Raw genomic sequence first — 19,588 nt, forward strand, 5'->3', positions numbered from 1 at the left:
AAACTCTCCAGCAATTTGCTACCTGAATGTGGCATTAGGCAGTTATCTAAATTCAGCTAAAAAATGACCTAAGTTTAGATATAAATATAGATGTTCGATCACTTAAGAAATATTTACTGACATGCTCTATATATGAGGAAATCTTTTAGGAACTAGGGTTACAGAGATAAATAAAACAAAAAGTCCCTGCCTCATAGAATGTACATTATAGTAGGGGAGAGAGCTGATAAATATTTAAGCAATTGCATATATAATATGATGTTACATTGTGATAAGGACTAAGCAGAAAAACATGAAGCAGGGTAAAGAGGGACAGACTGTGCATTTTGGATAGGCATTTTAGGGAAGAGATCTCTGAAGAAATGACATAAGGATGAGACACAAATGCAACAAACATGTAAGCCATGTACCTATTCCTGGGGAAAGCATTCCAGGCAGAGAAAATTCCACGTGTGAAGTCTCTGAGGTGGGAAAATCTCTGGTTTGATGTAGTAAGGAGGCCACGTGACTACCTACCCTGAGGGACAGAGGAGAGGAGGGGTAGGAGTTGAGGCTGATTGGGAAGGATGCTGGGTTTCCACATCATGGGAAGCCACAGGTGGTTGAGACCATCAAAGTATTATGCTTTGATTCTCATTTTGAAAAGATCACTCTGTAGAGCAGGAAGAGTAGGGAAGAACAGATAGAAAGAGAAAGTCTAATCCGGCAGCTGTTGCAGGCACCCAGGGAAGACCAGAGCTTGGACTAACCTAACAGTGATTAAATTTGAGATACATTTGTAGGTAGAGGTGAGAGTGTTTGCTCATGTGAGAGAAAAAAAGAAAAGAGATTTGGTGTGAATGGTGCTATTTTACCAAATGAAGAGTTGGGAGAGAGAAGTTGGGGTGCAAGGAAAAAATTCTCAAAGTGAGGAAAATATGTCACTTTCTTATGTTCTCCATAAAGCCCACAACACATCTGAGACGTAAAAAATAATTTCCATTGTTTAAAAAAGAGTATAACTTGAGACAAAAAAGTAGATGAACTATTTACCTTTACTTCCTTTGAGATGAACATAAATATTTTCTAAAACAGTGATTCTCAAAGAATATTCTGTGGCCCATTGGTGGTCTTTAAGCAACCTCCTAAAGAGCTCAAATGTACAGGTGATCCTTTACATCATTAATGAAAAAATCAGGCTTTATTCCATAGACCTATCTTATCTTTATTTACAACTAAGAGGTTTTTGTTTCGTTTTATTTTACTAGTAACGTATGATATTAACATTTGGTATTTATATACCAAAAATATCAAGTTGCTAGAGCTTCCTGCAGACTAATTCAGCTTTATACTCAGAAGTGTTGACAATGCTTGACAATGTTCCCTCAGTTTTAAGGGAGGACAATTTGTTATCGGTGAATCAGAAATTTCTAGATTTGGCCATTATTTTAATTGTTGTTATCTGTGTTTTTTAATTATAAATTAACTGTTGGTTTAGTTTAATCATTATCATTTTAGTTTCTTATGGGTTGTTTCACTAAGCTTGCAGTGGGTAGTCATGTGTATTTGATCGAATAGTATTTTTAGATTGTAATATCCCCAAAGCATTGAATCCTAAAGTATTGTGATTTGAATATGAATCATCCATACCCTCTGTTGCTAAAACAGATGTATACATAATTTCCCTCCTTCATCCCTTAACTTGCTTAGGCAATGACACATTATTGTTATCACTGAATTCATTTTCCACTGGAAGAAGTGATCAGGTAGGGTATGTGAATTATGGAGTCTTTGCTATGATCAAATACTTTAGTTGACAGTTCAGATCAAATAGTGCTACCTGTTGGTATACTCACAAACCTTTGTTCCTTCTAATTTTTCCTCTCTATCATGAAACACTTTAGTGATGAGTTTTATATTTTTTGTTCTCTTTTAAGTTTTCAGATATACAAGAAAAAGTGAATAGAAAGGACATGCAAAATTTGGGGAATTTTCCCTATGCTTCATTTAGAGTCAGACAGGTCTGCAATTAAGTTCTGGCTGCACTAATAACTAGCTGTTTGATCCCTGACAAGTTACCTAACTTTATAGCCTCAGTTTTTTCAGTGTAAATTGGGATAATATTTTCTTGAGATGGAATATATGAGTTTTATTATAGGTCAGGCACTAAAGTGATTTCAAAAATATCAATAAGAAGGTGATAATAAAAATATTAGCCAATATTTAGAGCACAATTATTGGAATAGTACATGATTTTAAAAATCATTCTGGTCAAATGTTAATAGAATGATTTTAGTGAGTTTGACAGATTTGACTTTGTTATCAAAAGTATGGCTTTTAGATGTAAAGATTGAGTGAAGAATTAATCTGATGTAGAAAAACACATTGTAGAATATCTTTCCATTATATAGGAAAAACTAATTACAGAGACTTTTTTCATATGAGTGAAAGTATTTATGGCTAAAGATGAAACTTTGCATCAAGAATATATCTAAGTGGAGGACACCTTCAAGATGGCGGAAGAGTAAGACTTGGAGATCACCTTCCTCCCCACAAATACGTCAGAAATACATCTACACGTGGAACAACTCTTACAGAACACCTACTGAACGCTGGCAGAAGAACTTAGACCTCCCAAAAGGCAAGAAACTCCCCACGTACCTGGGTAGGACAAAAGAAAAAAGAATAAACAGAGACAAAAGAATAGGGACAGGACCTGCACCTGTGGGAGGGAGGTGTGAAGGAGGAAAGGTTTCCACAAACTAGGAAGCCCCTTTGCGGGCGGAGACTGCGGGTGGCGGAGGGGGGAAGCTTCGGAGCCGTGGAGAAGAGCACAGCAACAGGGGTGCGGAGGGCAAAGCGGAGAGATTCCCACACAGAGGATCAGTGCCGACCAGCACTCACCAGCCCGAGAGGCTTGTCTGCTCACCCGCTGGGGCGGGCAGGGCTGGGAGCTGAGGTTCGGGCTTCGGAGGTCGGATCCCAGGGAGAGGACTGGGGTTGGCGGCGTGAACACAGCCTGAAGGGGTTAGTGCACCACGGCTAGCCGGGAGGGAGTCTGGGAGAAAGTCTGGAGCTGCTGAAGAGACAAGAGACGACTTTTTCTTGCCTCTTTATTTCCTGGTGCGCCAGGAGAAGGGATTCAGTGCACTGCCTAAATGAGCTCCAGAGACAGCATGAGCTGCGGCTATCAGCGCGGACCCCAGAGACGGGCATGAGACGCTAAGGCTGCTGCTGTCGCCACCAAGAAGCCTGTGTGCAAGCACAGGTCACTATCCACACCTCCCCTCCCAGGAGCCTGTGCAGCCCGCCACTGCCAGGGTCCCGTGATCCAGGGACAACTTCCCCTGGAGAAGGCGCGGCGCGCCTCAGGCTGGTGCAACGTCACGCCGGCCTCTACCACTGCAGGCTCACCCCGCACTCTGTACCCCTCCCTCCCACAGGCCTGAGTGACCCAGAGTCCCCAAATCAGCTGCTCCTTTAACCCTGTCCTGTCTGAGCGAAGAAAGGACGCCCTCAGGCCACCTACATGCAGAGGAGGGGGCTAATCCAAAGCTGAACCCCAGGATCTGTGAGAACAAAGAGGAGAAAGGGAAATCTCTCCCAGCAGCCTCAGGAGCAGCGGATTAAATCTCCACAATCAATTTCATGTACCCTGCATCTCTGGAATAGTCGAATAGACAATGAGTCATCCCAAAATTGAGACAGAGGACTTTGGGAGCAACAATATAAATTTTTCCTTTTTCTCTTTCTGTGAGTGTGTATGTGTATGCTTCTGTGTGTGATTTTGTCTGTATAGCTTTGTTTTTACCACTTGTCCTAGGGTTCTGTATCTCTGTCTGTTTGTTTTTTTTAGTATAGTTTTTAGTGCTTGTTATCATTGGTGGATTTGTTCTTTGGTTTGGTTGCTGCCTTCTTTCTTTCTTTTTTTTATTATTAATTTTTAAAAATTTTTAATAATTATTTTTTAATTTTTATTTTAATAACTTTATTTTATTTTATTTATTTTTCTTTCATCTTTTTTCTTTCTCCCTTTTATTCTGGCCCATGTGGATGACAAAGTCTTGGTGCTCCAGCCAAGTTTCAGGCATGTGACTCTGAGGTGGGAGACCCGAGTCCAGGACCTTGGTCCACCAGAGACCTCCCAGCTCCACATAATAACAAACGGCAAAAATCTCCCAGAAATCTCCATCTCAATGCCAAGATCCAGCTCCATTCAACGACCAGTAAGCTACAGTGCTGTACACCCTGTGCCAAACAACTAGCAAGACAGGAACACAACCCCACCCAATAGCAGAGTGGCTGCCTAAAATCATAAGGTCACAGACACCCCAAAACACACCACCTGATGCAGACCTGCCAACCAGAAAGACAAGATCCAGCCTCATCCACCAGAACACAGGCAGCAGGCCCCTCCACCAGGAAGCCTACACAACCTACTGAACCAACCTTACCCACTGGGAGCAGACACCAAAAATAACGGGAACCATGAACCTGCAGCCTGCAAAAAGGAGACCCCAAATACAGTAAGTTAAGCAAAACGAGAAGACAGAGAAACACACAGCAGATGAAGGAGCAAGGTAAAAACCCACCAGACCAAACAAATGAAGAGGAAATAAGCAGTCTATCTGAAAAAGAATTCAGAGTAATGATAGTAAAAATGATCCAAAATCATGGAAACAGAATGGAGAAAATATAAAAAAAAAAACATTTAACAAGGACCTAGAAGAACAAAAGAGCAAACAAACAATGATGAACAACACAATAAATGAATTAAAAATTTTCTAGAAGGAATCAATAACAGAATGACTGAGGCAGAAGAAAAGATAAGTGATCTAGAAGATAAAATAGTGGAAATAACTACTTCAGAGCAGAATAAAGAAAAAACAATGAAAAGAATTGAGGACAGTCTCAGAGATTTCTGGGACAACATTAACCTTACCAACATTTGAACTATAGGTGTCCCAGAAGAAGAAGAGAAAAAGAAAGGGACTGAGAAAATATTTGAAGACACTATAGTTGAAACCTTCCATAATATGGGAAAGGAAATAGTTAATCAAGTCCAGGAAGCACAAAGAGTATTAAACAGGATAAATCCAAGGAGAAACACACCAAGACACTTTTTAATCAAACTATCAAAAATGAAATAAAAGAAAAAATATTAAAAGCAGCCGGGGAAAAACAACAAATAACATACAAGGGAATCCCCATAACGTTAACAGCTGATCTTTCAGCAGAAACTCTGCAAGCCAGAAGGAAGTGGAGGGACACATTTAAAGTGAAGAAAGGGAAAAAACTACAACCAAGATTACTCTACCCAGCAAGGATCTCATTCAGATTCGGTGGAGAAATTAAAAACTTTACAGAAAAGCAAAAGCTAAGAGAATTCAGCACCATCAATCCAGCTTTACAACAAATGCTAAAGGAACTCCTCTAGGCAGGAAACACAAGAGAAGGAAAAAACCTACAATAACAAAATGAAAACAATTAAGAAAATGGTAGTAGGAAAATATATATCAATAATTACCTTAAATGTAAATGGATTAAATGTTCCAACTAAAAGAAATAGACTGGCTGAAAGGAAAAAAAAAGAAGACACATATATATGCTGTCTACAAGAGACCCACTTCACAACTAGGGACACAGACAGACCAAAAGTGAGGTTATGGAAAAAGACATTCCATGCAAATGGAAATCAAAAGAAAGCTGCAGTTGCAATTCTCATAACAGACAAAATAGACTTGAAAACAAAGAGTATTACAAGAGACAAAGAAGGACACTACATAATGATCAAGATATCAATCCAAGAAGAAGATATAACTATTGTAAATATTTTTGCACCCAAAATAGGAGCACCTCAATATGTAAGGCAAATGCTAAGAGCCAAAAAAGGGGAAATTGACAGTAACACAATCATTGTAAGGGACTTTAACACCCCACTTTCACCAATGGACAGATCATCCACAATGAAAATAAATAAGGAAACACAAGCTTTAAATGATACATTAAACAAGATGGACTAAATTTATATTTATAGTACATTCCATCCAAAAACAAAAGAATACGCTTTTTTCTCAAGTGCTCATGGAACATTGTTCAGGATAGATCATAATTTGGGTCACATATCAAGCCTTGGTAAATTTAAGAAAATTGAAATCATACCAAGTATCTTTTCTGACCACAACACTATGAGACTAGATATCATTACAGGAAAAAAAAAGTGTAAAAAATACAAACATATAGAGGTTAAACTATGCACTACATAATAACCAAGAGATCACTGAAGAAATCAAAGAGGAAATCAAAAATACCTAGAAACAAATGACAATGGAAACACAATGACCCAAAAACTACGGGATACAGCAAAAGAAATAATAAGAGAGAATTTTATAGCAATACAATCCTACCTTAAGAAACAAAAAACATCTCAAATGAACAACCTAACCTTACACCTAAAGCAATTAGTGAAAATAGAACAAAAAAATCCCAAAGTTAGCAGAAGGAAAGAAATCATAAAATCAGATCAGAAATAAATGAAAAAGAAATGAAGGAAAAGTAGCAATGATCAATAAAACTAAAAGCTTCTCAACATTGAGAAGATAAACAAAGTTGATAAACCATTAGCCAGACTCATCAAGAAAAAAAGGGAGAGGACTCAAATCAATAGAATTAGAAATGAAAAAGGAGAAGTAACAACTGACACTGCAGAAATACAAAGGATCATGTGAGATTACTACAAGGAAATATATGCCAATAAAATGGACAACCTGGAAGAAATGGAAATATTCTTAGAAAAGCACAACCTTCGAGATTGAACCAATAAGAAATAGAAAATATAAACAGACCAAGCACAAGCACTGAAATTGAAACTGTGATAAAAATCTTCCAACAAACAAAAGCCAAGGACGAGATGACTTCACAGGCAAATTCTATCAAACATTTAGAGAAGAGCTAACCCCTATCCTTCTCAAACTCTTCCAAAACATAGCAGAGGAAGGAACACTCCCAAACTCATTCTACGAGGCCACCATCACTCTGATACCAAACCAGACAAAGATGTCACAAAGAAAGAAAACTACAGGCCAATATCACTGATGAACATAGATGCAAAAATCCTCAACAAAATACTAGCAAATGGAATCCAACAGCACATTAAAAGGATCATACAACATGATCAAGAGGGTTTTATCCCAGAAATGCAAGGATTTTTCAATAAATGCAAATCAGTCAATGTAATACATCATATTAACAATTTGAAAAATAAAAACCATATGATCATCTCAATAGATGCAGAAAAAGCATTTGAAAAAAAATTCAACACCCATTTATGATAAAAACCCTTCAGAAAGTAGGCATAGAGGGAACTTACCTCAACATAATAAAGGCCATATCTGACAAACCCAAAGCCAACATCATCCTCAATTGTGAAAAACTGAAACCATTTCCACTAAGATCAGGAACAAGACAAGGTTGCCACTCTCACCACTATTATTCAACATTGTTTTGGAAGTTTTAGCCATAGCCATTAGAGAAGAAAAAGAAATAAAAAGAATCCACATCGGAAAAGAAGAAATAAAGCTGTCACTGTTTGCAGATGACATGGTGCCATACATAGAGAATCCTAAAGATGCTACCAGAAAACTACTAGAGCTAATCAATGAATCTGGTAAACTACCAGGATACAAAATTAATGCACAGAAATCTCTTGCATTCCTGTCCACTAATGATGAAATATCTGAAAGAGAAATTAAGGAAACACTCCCATCTAGCATTGCAACAACAAAAAATAAGATACCTAGGAATAAACCTACATAAGGAGACAAACGACCTATGCAGAAGACTGTAAGACACTGATAAAAGAAATTAAAGATGATAAAACAGTTGGAGAGATATACCATATTCTTGGACTGGAAGAATCAACATTGTGTAAATGACTATACTACCCAAAGCAATCTACAGATTCAATGCAATCCCTATCAAACTACCAATGGCATTTTTCACAGAACTAGAACAAAAAAATTCACAATTTGTATGGAAATACAAAAGACCCTGAATAGCCAAAGTAATCTTGAGAAAGAAAAATGGAGCTGGAGGAATCAGGCTCCCTGACTTCAGACTATACTACAAATCTACAGTGATCAAGACAGTATGGTGCTGGCACACACAGAAATATAGATCAATAGTACAGGATAGAAAACCCAAAGGTAAACCACTGCACATGTGGTCACCTTATCTTTGACAAAAGAGGCAAGTATATACCATGGAAAAAAGAGAGCCTTTTCAATAACTGGTTCTGGGAAAGCTGGACAGCTACATGTAAAAGAATGAAAGTAGAACACTCCCTAATACCATATATAAAAATAAACTCAAAGTGGATTAAAGACCTAAATGTAAGGCCAGACACTATAAAACTCTTAGAGGAAAACATAGGCAGAACACTCTATGACATAAATCACTGCAAGATCCTTTTTGCCCCACCTCCTAGAGAAAGGAAAATAAAAACAAAAATAAACAAATGTGACCTAATGAAACTCAAAAGGTTTTGTACAGCAAAGGAAAACATAAACAAGACAAAAAGACAACCCTCAGAATGCGAGAAAATATTTGCCAATGAAGAAACTGACAAAGGATTAATCCCCAAAATTTACAAGCAGCACATGCAGCTCAATATCAAAAAAACAAACAACCCAATCCAAAAATGGGGAGAAAACCTAAATAGACATTTCTCCAAAGAAGATATACAGATTGCCAACAAACACATGAAAGAATTCTCAACATCATTAATCATTGGAGAAATGCAATTCAAAACTATAGTGAGATTAGTTAGCTCACACCAGTCAGAATGGCCATCATCAAAAAATCTACAAACAATAAATATTGGAGAGGGTGTGGAGAAAAGGGAACCCTCTTGCACTGTTGGTGGAAATGTAAATTGATAAAGCCACTATGGAGAACAGTATGGAGGTTCCTTAAAAAACTAAAAATAGAACTACCGTATGACCCAGCAATCCCACTACTGAGCATTTAGCCTGAGAAAACCATAATTCAAAAAGAGTCATGTACCACAATGTTCATTGCAGCTCTGTTTACAATAGCCGGGACATGGAAGCAACCTAAGTGCCCATCAACAGATCAATGGATAAAGAAGATGTGGCACATATATACAATGGAATATTACTCAGCCATAAAAAGAAACGAAATTGAGTTATTTGTAGTGAGGTGGATGGACTTAGAGACTGTCATACAGAGTGAAGTAAGTCAGAAAGAGAAAAACAAATACCATATGCTAACACATATATATGGAATCTCAAAAAAAAAAAAAAAAAAAAAAAGGTCATGAAGAACCTAGGTGCCGGATGAGAATAAAGACACAGACCTACTAGAGAATGTACTTAAGGACACAGGGAGGGGGAAGGGTAAGCTGGGACAAAGTGAGAGAGTGGTATGGACATATATACACTACCAAATGTGAAACAGATAGCTAGTGGGTAGCAGTCGCATAGCACAGGGAGATCAGCTTGGTGCTTTGTGACCATCTAGAGGGGTGGGATAGGGAGAGTGGGAGGGAGACACAAGAGGGAGGGTATATGGGGATATATGTGTACATATAGCTGATTCACTTTGTTATAAAGCAGAAACTAACACACCATTGTAAAGCAATTATACTGAAATAAAGATGTTAATATATATATATATATAACTAAGTGGAGTAAAATCCATTCTCTTCTGGAGCTATAAATAGTTATGATTAAATGAATCTGTTAATATATCCTAAGTAGACATTGACTCAAATGGTTCTTTTCCCCTTATTTAAGAAAAGAGACTAAAGTTAATTTTGACCGATCTGGCAATTATCTGATACCTGCCAGCTTATTTTGTTAAAAACTACCCAATAGCAAGAAACTTTGATTATCAGAAATCTTATCTGTAAAAAGTCATATAGTGGCACACTAAGGGACTGTGATGATAGCCTAAGAACCAAATTTTGCTCCAAGAAGAGAAGGGCCGTCACCAGCAAAGCCCATTAACAATTCCCTGGGATTAAAAATAGAGAATCTGTATAATTAAATAAAGTTTAACCTTTTCTTTTTCCTTTTGTGTTCAGTCTAGTTTGACTTGCACATAGTGTGTGTCATGCACAGGCCTTGCACTTGGCCCTTCAGACCAGAGTCCCTTGTGTGAAACGGTGTGGACACCTCAGATTGGTGGGCTGTGGCAGCAGCATCGCGAGCGACCCCTGAATCCAAGATGGCGGCGGCAGGCTGTGTGCAGAGACGCTGCACCCGTGCCGGGCACTGCCATCTGGAACCTGAGCAGCACGCCTGCGCCTGACCCACGAGAACTCCGCCTCCTCCTCGCGGAAAAGAACCCTACACAGCAGCCCTGCCCTCAGCCTGTCAGGGAGAGTATACTTTAGAGCGCGAGCTTGCATCTCTCCATTTCTGATGAAAGAATAAAGCTCTCCTTTGCTTCTGAACCAAACTCCGTCTTGTTCTATTGGCAAGAGTGATAGTGGGCAGAAGGAGCCTTGTTGGGGACCGACTCGGGAGGGTCCTTAATAGGTCACTGAAGAAATACAAGGCTAGAGTGAAAACATTCCCTGGCCAGATAGGTGGTGGTCTGCTAACCCGCATAACTAAGAAATGAGAATGGAGATTGTTTTCCCCTAAGTCTTGGTGTAGAAGACTGATTATTATTAACAGTTGCACAAGACTTTCACATTTTGTTAGGTGCTTATAACACAACAATGAATTTTAAGTTTTATTTATTTATTTATTTATTTATTTGCGGTATGCAGGCCTCTCCCTGCTGTGGCCTCTCCCGTTGTGGAGCACAGGCTCCGGACGCGCAGGCTCAGCGGTCATGGTCACGGGCCCAGCCGCTCCGCAGCATGTGGGATCTTCCCATACCGGGGCACGAACCCGTGTCCCCTGCATCGGCAGGCGGACTCTCGACCACTGCGCCACCAGGGAAGCCCACAACAATGAATTTTAAAGCGGGACCAGGAGAGAAAAGATGAGGTAAGAGGTCAAAGAAAGAAACGGCATTTCAGCGCTTTGACTCATTGCCAGGTACAGTTTTTCCCAACTCTCACAGCCCTGCTAAGTCCTCTTGAGAAGGAAATTGGACCAAGGCTTTCTCCTAACATCATTTATTCTTATTCTGTGCCTTAGATTGTCAAATACCTCACCTGCCTCCCCTCTCCCCATCCCCACTCCTGCCCAAATGGCTTAGTCACTAAGGTCAGTTTATAAGTAGTAATGAAATGGTGATAGGAAAGACCAGTGGTTAAAACTAAACAGTTGTTTTACTAACTAGAAAGGCTGAAAATATGGGCAAGGTTTTTAATAAGACCCACAGTGCGAACTCAAATTTGTGCACAAGTGAATAAGCCTGTGTCAGTAGTTGTCACTGTACCACATAGTGCTGTTCTTGTGTAAGGGCTCACATACTGGCGAAACATCACTCTCTGATGGTGAAAATTGGGCAGCTATATAAAGTTAACATCCTATTTTAATGAGTCTAAAAGGTGCTCAAGGCATTATAGAATTTCAATGAAAAAGAGAAGTCTTGGGGTTTTGAGAAATGATTCTATCAGGATCCAAGTCTAGGAGTTATGAGGCTAGTTGTAAAATGCATTCCAAAAATCATAAGCTGGAAGTTGTAGATGAAACCCAGCCCAAAGACAAAGAGATTGGGCTCTGATGGTAAGTTTTAAGACACGTGGTCTCTAATGTGAAAGAGCCATTTTCTTTCTTCTGGCCCTTTTCTTCGGGTCAGAAAACATGCAAGAGACTGAGGAGATATGGTTCCCACAGCTGTGAGAAATGTAGTCACATTTATGGAATGTCAGAGCAGTACTCGAATTGGTTGGTTTCATGATGCTCCCCGAACCCAAGTCTTAGCAGGTAAAGAGTTAGAAGATGGCCTTTATCCTGACTGTGGTGTTCCTGTGGAGTAAAAAAGGGTGTATCTAGAGCCCTGACAGCACATTCCTGAAATTCTGCCTGATTTCTGATCCCCCTGATTCCTAACTTAGGGGATGCAAAATGTCTAGAAGGATACTGGGAGGATACTTATGAAACAGTTGAGTTTATATAGTTCCTTTTTGCTTGATTTAATGAAAGTTTATTTTCTTTGACTTTTTCATAGAAAGTACTTTCATTACCCTTCATAGTCATGTTTTTCTTTTTCTTTTTTTTTTGCGGTACACGGGCCTCTCACTGTTGTGGCCTCTCCCGTTGCGGAGCAGAGGCTCAGGACGCGCAGGCTTAGCGGCCATGGTTCACAGGCCCAGCCGCTCCGCAGCATGTGGGATCTTCCCGGACCGGGGCACGAACCTGCGTCCCCTGCATCGGCAGGTGGACTCTCAACCACTGCACCACCAGGGAAGCCCCATAGTCATGTTTTTGTATACAGTATGCCACTTGTTTCCTATGGTTTCTCTCTTGAAGAGACAACCTAGCAGATAGCCTAAAATTATTTCCCTTACCTAGAGGCAGCTACCCCAGAACTAAACTCTGAATGAAACGCAAAAATTGTTCCCAAATGAAGCGCAAAATTTTTTCCCAAAGTCATGAGATCATGAAGTCCTGAAAAATGGTCATATATATATATATATATATATATATATATATAAATCCAAATAGGTACCCATTACTATTTTTATCATTATTATTTTTTTATAATCTCAATGCATGCTACTTAGTGTTTTTTCTTTTCTTTTTGCGATATAAAAAGTGACTACTTTAATTCTTCAGTATCATTTAAAGAATTCACACATTTGCTTACTCTGGAAAGTATGCAGTTGTGTTTACTAAAACATATGGATGTTTACTATAAATGCTTCATTCTTAGGATCTGCTTTCCCATGTGCATATCAGGCATAATGATAATATTTTAACCCTAGTAAAGTAATGCATGCTATATCAATGTGTATAATGTGTTTCACAAGATCATTTTCCTCCTCATGTTAATTATTGGAGTAAAATGCAAATATTTAATTGAATGTAAAAATTGATCCTTTACATACTTATCTGCTTTCTCTACTCTCAGTATATTTAGTATGATTACTACGAGCATAATTTCAACTGACTTCTATGGAAAAGGTTTCATAGTCACCTGAAGTAACAGCCTGCAGCCGTCATTATGGAAAGCCCCCAAAAAGGAGCTTGCAAAATCTTGGGAGGATTTCCTAAATCTTATGAAAAAAAGAAAGAAGGAAATAGAGTAAAAGCAGATTCCTCCTCAAAAAGAAATCTGAAAATGTAGTGGTAAAAACCAAGGAGTTCTTAATCTATTGACATTTTAAACACTTACTATACCTAGATTTTTCTTTCATTGTTCACTTTACGTTATTATGTATCTCATTTCAACAGTACTTAAAAATTGCTGCATATTCTTAAGCCACGAAAACAGATGAAAATTGAGATGTAAAATTTTTGTACTTTAAAAGTACTTGCAAAATGGTTTCTTTGAAGGGTCACACACCAACAAAGGATAAATTTAGTGCATTAAGAGAAGCTGGAATACAATATGGTGTGGCTCACCACTAGAAAATATGATTTTATTTCTATCAAAATGTATCTTGAAAATTTCACTGATTATACATCTCTTTTCAATGTATTGTTTAGAGGCTAAAGGACAGAAATACTGATGAAAAATTAATGGACCAAGACAGGTTTTGTGAAACCCAGATCTTGCTATTAATATGTTCATAAATAATACGTGAATGTTACAGCCCAACAATTTTTTGCCCTATTCAGGATACTGTAAGCCAAAATATTTTACATAAAATGCATGTTTTTTTTTTTCTTGCTTTCTTTTTCTGTTTTGTTATCTTCAGGTTATACTGTGTTTTTGATATTATAGCAACTTGGACTTTGCACCACTAAATGTAACTCTATAAAGGGCCTCTGATACTGTACTTTGTTATATTTATGTTTTTAAAATATAAAAACAATATACCCTTGAGTGTAAACAAATACTCAGAATTGCACGATTTCAACTCATTTGCAATGTGACTTGTTTGACATTACATATAGTATAATTCTATCACTCGTAAAACAGAATATTTACAATTCTTGTACTACCTCTACAATCTCAAGAATTTTAACACTTGAATTTCATGACATCTTAAGAAAATATGTTAGCTTAATGGCCACCTAGCCTAACCTGGGATTTTCATGTAATTTTAAAAGTTCTGGGCAACGACAAGAGAAGAAAATTACTTAACTAGGAGTCATTAACATGTAATAACCTTATTGTTTTTTGATTTTGGAAGAGTGCCCTGTGAAAACTTACCTATATATGAGAATGATCAGAGATGATCCTATAATATTATTTATAAACTTTCTTACAATAATCTATATTAGCAATTTTCAGCAAAAAATATCTTTCGCCAAAAAATTTTATCCTTGTATCCTCTTTTGGACCTCGTTCAATGGGTCATAGTTATTCTTGCATCCAATATCAAATTATACACTCACACAAACACATTCATAAACAAAGCAAATTGAGAAATATGTCAAAGTTAATGTGAGTTATTGTATATTTTAAAAATGCCTGGGAATTCCCTGGTGGTCCAGTGATTAGGACTCAGCGCTTTCACTGCTGAGGGCGTGGGTTCAATCCCTGGTCAGGAACTAAGATCCCACAAGCTGCACAGTGCAGCCAAAAAAAAAAAAAAAAGCCTGAAAGATAAAACTAAAAAAAGAACTACTAATACAACTGTGGAAGATCTCACCGTGTTTTCCATGGACTCTCCTATCCATCAATATTCAGCAAAAGCTGAAAACAATCATTCCATAAAATCTTCTCAAAATCCAAAATATTCTGTTTCTTGCATGTGAACCTCAATAGTACTTACGGTCTCCTTTTTGTCTTCAGAAGATGAGTTCTACTTGTGTTGCTACCTAACTTTCTGTGTAGTTTTAGGCAAGCCACTTAATGTCTCTGAATTACTGTTCCTTAATGTGAAAATTTGGATAAAAATATTGGTCTCTGTCTATCTCACAGGATTGTTGTGAAGATCAAATGAAGATTATATACACTAAAACATGTATATATAGTTTATATAAACAGTATTTAGCTAGACACATAGCATTAGATGCAAATAATTTTTCATTCTTAGAGAGTAACCTATGGCTCCTCATCTTTTATAGACACTTACTTCTGTTTTATTTATTTATTCTGCAAACCTTTATTGAATATTCTCATTCTGAGTGATGAGTGTATGGTAGAGCTGTCCATAGGGAATGCTGCAGATGAGATGTCTGGAAAGTAGAGATATCTGGGTCTTACTTTCTGTGCAAGTCCTTGCTGTTGAACTGCCTGGGATTTAATCAGGGGCTGTAACAAGAGGCTGTGCAAGGTCCATACTAGGTGCTTGGGGGTGGGAGGGATGAAATTCAGCCTCCTCTCTGTTGTTCCTCAGGCCATATGCTCTGGCAAGCCAGGGAGGTGCTGTATCTGCTTGGAGCTCGGGGTTCCTTTTTTCATTCTTCAAAAGCCAGAGTGTGAGATAACCCTGTGTCTCTTTCCTTGGGATCATCACTATTGTCTTCAGGTGAAATAGGATTATTCTTAGCCCTGTAAGAAATGCCAGATCATTTTTTTTAAAAATAAATTTATATATTTATTTTTGGCTGTGTTGGGTCTTCGTTGCTGGCTTTTTCTAGTTGTGGCTAGTGGGGGCTACTCTTCATTGTAGTGTGCAGGTTTCTCATTGCAGTGGCTTCTCTTGTTGTGCAGCATGGGCTTCAGTAGTTGTGGCACGTGGGCTAAGTAGTTGTGACTCACGGGCTCTAGGGCTTGGGCTCAGTAGTTGTGGCCCATGGGCTTAGTTGCTCCACGGCATGTGGGATCCTCCCGGACCAGGGCTCGAACCCATGTCCCCTGCATTGGCAGGTGGACTCCCAACCACTGCGCCACCAGGGAAGCCCAGAAATCTCAGATTCTTTAAGACACGTTTTAGAGAGTTCTTCTCTAGGTCCTAACCATTTCTCAGACCATAATACAGGAAATTTGCCTGACCATATATTTCTAACAACCCCACAGATTCCACACATCTGAGAACTGCACCAGAGTCAAAACTCTGTCAACAGGGCAGAGCACAGCACCTGTAGATGAGGTGACATGTCCTTCATCCTTTTGTGGACACTGACTTTCAGCTCTCAGGCTCAAAATATCACCCACATTTCAGAAACTTTCCTAACCCCATTTTTTCAGTTTCACTGTAAAATATTCGGGTTGAACTTCTCTGCTATTTATGCAAACTTCAACACAGAGTTCTGAAAGTGTGTTATTGATATGGCTTGGAAAGTTTTACATCTTGGATTGTACACAGAGAAAAGCTAAAATTCTAAATATGAATGTCCAGTTAAGCTACAAAGGGATCTTTAACTATTGCCATATATTCTGCCCTTGAAAATCCTTATTTCCCATTCATGCAAAATCATTACATAATCTAAGAATATAGAATTATTAAAGCATATAAATTCTAAAACTTGTGGCTTGTTTCTGGAAATAATTACATTGATTGAGGCACTGTGAATTTGAAGTAGAATGTTTTTGTGACTTGCTGCAGGAGAAAACTCTTAGGCTTCATAAATCTAAATTGAGTGACTGAGAAAAAAGAAAAGGTCTATAAAGCTATGAATACATATTCTAGTAAAGGATGCAAAAATTTCAGTAAAGAAATAATTGGTAATCTTGAATTCAGTAACAGAAAATTATAATATGTCTCTTTTATGAAGTCTTTTGTGTGAAATATGGATGTGTTGAGGTTATAAAAAAACATGTTTACCAGCAGGAGCCTAAATCAACAGCTTTGAACATGATAGTTCAGAAAGCAGCAGGGAGCCACTGTTCCTGAGATGGGCAACACTGACATTTATTTAATTTTTTACTTTCCCACTGTATCCATTTCATCTCTTGTCCTGCAACTCTCTACCTTCGTCCTTGGTTAAGACAAACAGTCATAGCATTAAATCTGTCTACTACAGTTAATTACTTCAGTTCTGTGCTGAAGCGTTTGTTTAGTTGCAGCCCCTTCTCTCTATGGGTTTTGAAAACGCAGTTTAACATTAGTTCGTATGGTGGTTGCTGTACATCTTCAAACCATAAACACCATATCAAGTGCTCCAAGGAATAATGAAATATTAATTTCGAGACAAAAAAAAGTAAGTGGCTTAAAGAAAAAGCTGTTGTCTATCCCATGAGTGGCTTTTAAGACACTGATATCTGTGCTTTGAACGTAAAAATTCTTAGCCATTCAAACCACAGGTAATGAGCCCTAAGTAACTGTCTACCCTCAACTGTGTAGCACACAGATTGAAACCACCAATCCTTTCTTTCTCTCAGAGCACAGCTATGAAAAAAGCCTCCCTTTTCTTATCCACAGTCTTTTATTTTTTGACAACATGATGCCAATATAAAAGACCAGTTATTGTCTTATAAACAAGAAAACTGGAGAAAAGAAATACATCTAATGCTTAAGTAAATAGTAACAACCAAATATTTTGTGGTATGTATACATGTGGATTTGGTAATGCTTTTCCATACTTATTTCATTAAATACTTTACTTGCGAAAAGAAAACCCCAAATGCCAAGTGGAAATCTTTTTCTCATTCATTCATACAATAAATATTTATAGAACACTTTTTGTGAGTAAGGGTTGATACGCAAATGATTTGTTTATCCAAAATTTTTTTTAAAATCATTAAAATAAAAATGGAAAAAAATAAGTTTTTGTTATAAGAAGTGACTTAAATACCACTGGCTCTCAATAAATATTGAGCAATGATAATAATTTCAAAAAGTAAAAAAGAAAAAAAATACCTTTTTTTGGCTATATGCTATTGGCCTTGAAATTAAAAGGTACATTCATAAGTGTTATACTAATTCGATGATGGCATCAGCTTTTTTCTTTTAAGGATTTTTTTAAATAGATCTTTATTGGAGTATAATTGCTTCACAATACTGTGGTAGTTTCTGTTGTACAACAAAGTGAATCAGCCATATGCATACATATATCCCCATATTCCCCTCCCTCTTGAGCCTCCCTCCCATCCTCCCTACCTAGGAGGATGGGAGAGAGGCTCAAGGTAGTTGCAAAGCACTGAGCTGATCTCCCTGTGCTATGCTGCTGCTTCCCACAAGCTAACTATTTTACATTTGGTAGTGTATGTATGTCGCTGCTACTCTCACTTCACCCCAGCCTCACCCTCTCCTCCCACGTCCTCAAGACCATTCTCTATGTCTAGGTCTTTATTCCTGCCCTGCCACTATGTTCATCAGCCCCCCCCCCTTTTTTTTAGACTCCATATATATGTGTTAGCATATGGTATTTGTTTTTCTCTTTCTGACTTACTTCACTCTGTATGACAGACTCTAGGTCCATCCACCTCACTACAAATAATTCAGTTTTGTTTCTTTTTATGGCTGAGTAATATTTCGTTGTATATATGTACTACATCTCCTTTATCCATTCATCTGTAAATGGACATTTAGGTTGCTTCCATGTCCTGGCTATTGTAAATAGAGCTGCAATGAACATTGTGGTACATGTCTCTTTTTGAATTATGGTTTTCTCAGTGTATATGCCCAGTAGTGGGAATGCTGGGTCGTATGGTAGTTCTATTTTTAGTTTTTTAAGGAACCTCCACACTGTTCTCCATAGTGGTTGTATCAATTTACATTCCCACCAACAGTGCAGGAGGGTTCCCTTTTCACCACACATTCTCCAGCATTTATCATTTCTAGATTTTTTGATAATGGCCATTCTGACTGATGTGAGGTGATACATCATTGTAGTTTTGATCTGCATTTCTCTAATCATTAGTGATGTTGAGCATCCTTTCATGTGCCTCTTGGCCCTCCGTATGTCTTCTTTGGTGAAATGTCTACTTAGGTCTTCTGCCCATTTTTCAATTGAATTGTTTGATTTTTTTGATACTGAGCTTCATGAGCTGTTTGTATATTTTGGAGATAAATCCTTTGTCCATTGTTTCATTTGCAAATATTTTCTCCCATTCTGAGGGTTGCATAGCAAAGGAAACCATAAACAAGGTATCAGCTTATTAATTTCACTACCAATTTTCCTGCAAAGCAGTAACTGTGAATGCTTAATTGACTCAAACAATAATTATTTGTAAATGGTTTGTGGAACTAGGGTAAGATGGGAAGGGGTATAGAGACAGTGTATTGGGGGCAATTCTGATAAGGACTGACTGCAAGCTTTAGGACAATTCTTGAAGCCGAGAGATGCTGGTGGAAAAGCTGAGTAGGTACATGAATGAGCAACCTCTTAGAAAATCCTCAAAGCAACACTATAAGAACATGGTGGAGAAACATCATTTAAAGAGTAAGAGCTTAAAGGGGTCCCTTTTCTCATCAATAATTTTATAAAATATACATGGACCAAATGGATTATATGCACACATTATGTTGAGGGACATGATGTCATGAGAATCTCTTCTGTTAACATTCCCAGAACTCTTTGATAGAATCAATATTCATTGTCCTGATTCATTAAAAAATACATCTGTCTCCAATATAATGAAAGCTTACAGAACCAAGGTTTTTTAAGCCTCTCCTACTTAATAT

At 37.9% G+C, this 19,588-nt stretch overlaps 1 long non-coding RNA gene across 2 annotated transcripts in view; it reads left to right on the plus strand.

Annotated features, from left to right (window-relative positions):
- The window catches only part of LOC308612933, a 75,337-nt gene that overhangs the window by 49,297 nt on the left and 6,452 nt on the right, over positions 1-19,588 (plus strand). Inside the window, exons 1-2 of one of the 2 annotated variants that reach the window (XR_014015184.1) lie at positions 3,767-4,205; positions 10,085-11,000. This is a non-coding gene — a long non-coding RNA (uncharacterized lncRNA). Of the gene's footprint in view, positions 1-3,766; positions 4,206-10,084; positions 11,001-19,588 lie in introns of those variants that run through there. The other variant, XR_014015183.1, reaches the window with a different exon arrangement.

Source organism: Mesoplodon bidens, assembly GCF_964165515.1.
Source record: "Mesoplodon bidens genome assembly, chromosome: 2".
NCBI classification, from domain to species: Eukaryota; Metazoa; Chordata; class Mammalia; order Artiodactyla; family Ziphiidae; genus Mesoplodon; species Mesoplodon bidens.